Source organism: Melospiza melodia, chromosome 8 (genome assembly GCF_035770615.1).
Source record: "Melospiza melodia melodia isolate bMelMel2 chromosome 8, bMelMel2.pri, whole genome shotgun sequence".
Classification (NCBI taxonomy): Eukaryota; Metazoa; Chordata; class Aves; order Passeriformes; family Passerellidae; genus Melospiza; species Melospiza melodia.
The window spans coordinates 30,865,492-30,871,658 of NC_086201.1; positions in this window are offsets into that span (position 1 = coordinate 30,865,492).

The window sequence follows — 6,167 nt, forward strand, 5'->3', positions numbered from 1 at the left end:
AGTGCACTTATTTACAGTGCTTAAGTTGAAAGCAGATGCAACTGCAAGACCACAATCATTATATTTGCTTACCTTATTTTACATTATCTAGTTTTTGGTACTCTCTGGATGTCACTCATCACTGCACATGTTTTCTGCTAGGGTTTCTCCCAGTATTTATTCTCTGGCTCACAGAGTCACTCACATGCAATGTTGCAGTGACAGCAACCTGAAAATGGGTTAATGGGACAGTTCAGGTGAAGTATTCTCATTCAAACTAAGTGGGAAACGAGAGATGGAAAATAATGAAAGAACCTGAGCAAAGTTATTATTTAATGGCTCTGTCGGGTACTAGCACAACCATGGATTTGAGTAATATATTGATATAAAACAGTAGGACATGTTCAATAAGACAATAGTTTATACTGTGAGATTCACAATATATAGGGAAGTCAGAATTCCTTGAAGCCTCTGCTAATCATTACTTGAGAAAAGAAATTAGAAATTATTATGGGGGAGTATTCTACAGATCTCAAAATCAAGAAAACCCTGGTGAAGTATCTCTAGGCATAACTATTTTACCATTACACTTCTTTTTATTTTTAACTCCATTATTTTTTCCCATTATTAGTTTTTTTTTTTTTTTAATTTCATGTTTAATAGCAAGGTCTTAATTATCTTGTTTACAGTTCTAGTGAGAGTTATAGATTAATGGCAGTGCTGGTTTTTCAATTACACTTCAGTAATTTGATTTGTGGCATAATACTCCATCTCTGCCTCACCACAGTGAAGAAATCCACTATGTACCAAAATAGATGGCAAAAGACCTTTTCCTTAGCAGGGATTAAAAACAAATAAATAAGTAATTAATACCTCATTTGGTACCATCAGGAAAACCCAAAACTTGGCACCATGACACCCAGCAAGGCTGGGTTTTAGAAGACTCCTTATTGCAGATGCCTTGTTTTCTGAAGCTTTCCCTCAAAATCAAAAAATCAAACTGTCCAGCTCTATCTACTTCCAGCTAAATTCTTTACACAGGAACTCTTTTTTTATTTTTGTTTCCCTGTAGGGAAAGCATGATCAGATACAGAAGAGTTGACATCACCTCCAGCAGGTTTAGGGGAGCCTACAAATCCTGAATCTTGAAAGTAACACTCAAAGCTTTTGTGCAAATCATTCTTTTCAGGCTTCAATTCCCTGTGTCCAGGAGTGGAAGAAGGTGGCTCAAACACCTCATTTTACACTGCCCCACCTAAACTTAAAATACCGTCTGGTATTTTTCACTGAATTTCTGTGGAACTTGTATACTGAATTCCCACTGAGTCATGAGAAAACCACTGGAAGAACATAGGAAAAAAAATCAATTTACACAGTAAGGATATCTGAGCGGGTTCACACCTTAAAGGCGTAGCTTTTTATGCAGTATTGACAATGGTAAATGCTCAGAAGTCTCAGGTTTGTAACATAAGGACTCTTCCAGATAGAAAATTTTCTGAGTGAACCACATAATGGCACTTTTAAAGAATAAAAGCAGGAAGTTGCACTTTTCCTTAACAGATGGAAACAGCAGATGTGCCCAGATAATTTAATAATCTGTGACAATATTAGTTTTAGATCCAAAGCAGTCTGAGAAAAAACACATCAGATTTTCCCCAAGGACATCAATAAAATAAAAATCAGCTAACACCCAAAGAGAAGAGGCTAATCAGCACATCACGACATTTTTTCATGTGGTAGTTTGGTGCAGTGTCACCTTGACGCAGAGTGCTGCTGCAGCAAAGGAAACCACACAACAAGGGACATCTGCATGTGATGGAAATCAAACTGACTGCCTTGTGGTTAACATATCAGCAGTCAATTCTTTAGAAAGATTAGATTGGGGGTCTGTAAATGTAATTGTTTAAGATGTGCTTTACTGCAGAGATGTACAACAGTGGGATAAAATGGGCAATCCATCCAGAGAAACAGAAACAACTGGACTGAAGATCCTGGGTCAGTTTAGGATTTTAAGCAGAACTAACTGCTCCTTTCTCTGATGCTGTCCACAACTGTGCAGCTTCTTACTGAGGTTTCAGTAAGAGTGTTTCAGTGTCAAAATAAGCTGCACTCTGCTAACACATTACAGGCATTTTGAAGCAGTAGGACAAACTGGCCTACAGATATTTCAGTGTCTTGAAAGAACCAGAATTACATACAGGACTCTTCTGATAGGAGTATTTCTAACTAATTCCTGTTCAATCTGCAATAAAATAATGTCAGGAAACACAATTATTTTAAAACAGCATAAGATCGTAAGATATCTTATTAGGACAACTTTTTCTTTCATTTTTTTCCTAACGTTTTTAAAAGGGTTTTTTCTAACTGTTGTCTTTAAAAGGATTTAAATTTCCTCATTTAATAGCAAGTGGTTTGAATTATTTTGCTTACAGCTCTAGTGAGATCTATAGATTAGAGGCAATGCTGTTTTTCTCTGAGCTCTTCCTAGCTGTCTTCTCTAACTCTCATCTTTCTTCCTTTCTGTCCTCCCTTCCTGTAAAGGAAACATTCCTGCCCAACTCCCCTCCCTTCAAAATGCTTCACTCCTAATCCCATGGGAAGATCCCTTCCTCATCTGTTACAATGAAAAACCCTATCCAAAAGCCAAATCAACCCAGCAACAAACCCCATCATTGCAGCTTTAGCACATCTGGATGACAAAGGACATTGCTGCTCCCCAATATCCCCTGAGCCACAGGATGTCACTGTCACTGCCCAGGGGACACACTCCATGCTGCCCTGCAAAGATCAGGAGCCAGAGAAGCTGACATCTTTCCTCACCCCCCTGTGCCTCCCCTGAATTCCCCTCTGCCTTTGGGCGCTGCTGCTGAGCTCTCCACTAGCACAAACACCCAGGTTTTGTGTCTTTGCCATGGCCCTGTCCTGCAGAGCCCTCCAGTCTGTCTCAGCCTGACAGTGCCACAGGGAGGTGGGTAAGACAAAGTTATTTCTGTTTGCAGCTGTTGGAGGGCAGAGTCTGTGGCACCTGTGTGGTTTGGAAGGGTTTCTGTGGCTCTGCTTTCACTGGAGGTTTCTCAGCCCTCTTCAGCCTCCTGCTGTGTGCTTAGATAGGATGGGACATCCCAAAAAAATAACAAATCACTGCTGTGGTGCCATTGCTGTAGAGTGAGTGATGACCAGTTCAGTATGAGCTTCTCTTTCTGCCATAAGCTGTTAAAAGAGTGCAGAAACAGGACAGGCCAGTTTGACTCCCCTGGTGTGCCAAAAGCTTGGGCAGTGACTAAAACAATCTAGGATTTTGGTAAGTAAAACGAAGCAGATGCTTGTCAATGTTTTCCTAGCAGAGCAGCCTGAGATTTGCAAACTGCATGTTCTGACTTAGATCAAAACCACAGAGCATGTTGGAGTTTAGCTTGGATTTGAGTTTTCCCAGAAACAACGGAAACTTGGTATCACTTCAGATGACAGATGAAACAAAGAAGTAAAATCTTCATTGCAGAGTTCAGTTTGTGGTCATGTCATGTGAAAGGAGGTCAGATTACCAGTGACCACACTGAAAGCTTTATTCAGAGCTGGGTTCAGATATCATGAGAAGTAAAAAAGCTCTCCAATATGTGACTAAAAAACATTGCAGCCTAGATGTAATAATGAAATTAACTTAGGTTAAAGTTTGCTAAGTAGATACATAAAGGCAGCTAAAATATCAACTCAGAGCAAAGTAATTCAGCTCAACAGAAAAAAACACCAAGGAATGCTTGCATTGCTTTTGGAGGTTTAGGCTTTTTTGCCTTGAAAACACTGGCTGCAAATGACCCACATATTTTGTAGCTGGATTAAATGTATAGTTAAAGGATAAAATTAAAATTATGTTCATGCCATTAGATATAAAAAAGCCTTCTGAGCATTTTTTAAAGCTGCTCTGGGTATATTTGAAGAAAGAATAACATCCTAATCATGTTATTTTCCTATTTCCCTAAAGCACCCCTTCCCCCCTGTTCTTTGCTCCATTACTCTGCCCTTTCCGTGGCAGCCCTGTGTGAAGGAGAAAGAACAGCCTTAGTTAAGGAGGTCTAGGGCTTACAACACATTACATTTAGAAGCTGGTTCTGGCAAATTGACCAGTCAGTCACGCTGAGGAGAGTCCTCACTTCTCTGTGGCTCAACCACAACACAGGCTCTTTGGAACACGAGACTCTTGGGATGATTTGAGTGAGAAAATTGGCAAATAACTCTTTCTAATGCTCACAATTTGTCTGATAAAACCTAAGTACTAGGATGTACATATCTGAAACCAGATACAGGGAACAGAGAACATAACCTGCACATAATTGGAGCTAGTTTTGCTGCTTGTAATGCACTGACTTGTCTTCTAACAAAACCTTTTCAAAATATGGTGCTTATTTTGACACAATTGCCCTTTCACTGTAACTCCCTGATGTGTAATATTTGTTTTTATTTCTATGTAAGGCTGCATTAGCCAGTTCAGAATAACAGCATATGTCACACATCTTTCACAACTCGTCTCAACCGGGGCAAGAACTTTGCATCCTTGATCCCATTCTCTCAAATTCCTCTTTTGTCTTCACTGAAAATGCTAGAGTAAATAAAAATATTTCAATTTTCTTCTACTCTGACCATATTCACAAAGCAAAGTTGGCATAAACTATATATCAAATGTATATAAGAAATATATATAAATGTCTATGTATATAAATAAAGTCATTAGGGTTTCTAAGCTTGTAGATTGCAGCATCACTGATGTGGAGCAAGGAAGGCCACAGCTCTTACATCCATTTCATGTGGTTACTCACTCTGTTACTATGGGCTTTTTCAAAAGATTTCTGTGGGTTTTTTTTTTTGAAGGTACGTATATAGACCTTTATATAAGCATCTCCATGTAAACAAATGCATATATAAGTATTTGCATGATTAAAGGCAAGAGCTGGAGTTTACTGTGTTGATTAGCCAGTCTTGCCATATTAGAAAGGGAAAAGGTTCTTTTCCTTTTCCAAACTGCAGGTTGATTTCACATAGGCAGAGATAATGATATAATTACGAAATGTATACTTATTTTTTCTTTCTTTCAGAAAGGGAAAACAAGAACCAACTAAATTTCCTGGAGATGGGATCAGAAATATGTTTTGCTAATTATTCCAGGAAGGAGCTGGCTTCCAAGCCTGGAGGAGCTAAGTTTCTACATTATCTGTCAAGTATCTAAGGGTACCTATGGGACAATCACAGGGAGAACCACTGTCACACTGAAATTCATTATACTCTGTCAATAAAGGTTAGTGTGAAACAATACCAATTAAATTAAATGCATAATAATCCATGAAAGAGTCACATAAAAACACACTGCCATTCACCACCATAAATCTGTGTCCCTCTGAGCAAGGGCTTCCTTGCAGATAAAATTGCCACAATTTGGATGCACAAAGTGGAGAAGGAATGCTTTCCCCATGCATTGCCCTGGGCTCTAAACACATCAATCACTGGATATGAAATCAGGCAGCAAGAATTGGAAAGGCAGAGAGGGTGGATGCCCCAGTGCCACAGAAGTCCAACATCCCTGTGCTGTGCACATATAACCTCACACAGAAGGTTCATTGCTTCTCTGGCAGCTGCTGCAAATGCTGACACAAGATGGAAAGTGACTGAACAACGGAATTGCACAGCTTTCCCTCCTGCCTTTCCCTGCTCTATCCTCAGCTGCATGTCTTTCCTGTGCCTCTCCCTTTTATTGACACTAACAGGCTGCTAATGTGAGAGCTTGTCATTTTTGTCCCCACCCCAACCTCCTCTCCAGCTCTCTATGCTTACACTGCCCAGACACAGTGTCCAGACACCAGCTCCAGCCACAACTTCCAGAGGGAGCTGACAAAGCTGCTGGGACCTGACCTGGCCCAGCCCAAGGCCTGGCAGACTGTGCATGGACAGGTGGCATCCCTGTGGCACCCACTGCCCTCTTCTCCACAGAGACACCTCTGACTAAAGAGCGTTTCCCCCTCAGCAGAGGTCAGGAGAGCCCCTGGCCACAATGGCAAAGATTCAGGAGAAAAACTATTTATGCCTAATGCAGCTGAAGAGGGAAGAAGATTGTGCAAAGGCCTGGACTACAGAAACCTTCTAAGAACTACTTGCACTGGATCCTGAGTGTCCTGGAGCTACCGGGAATGGAGACTGCTATG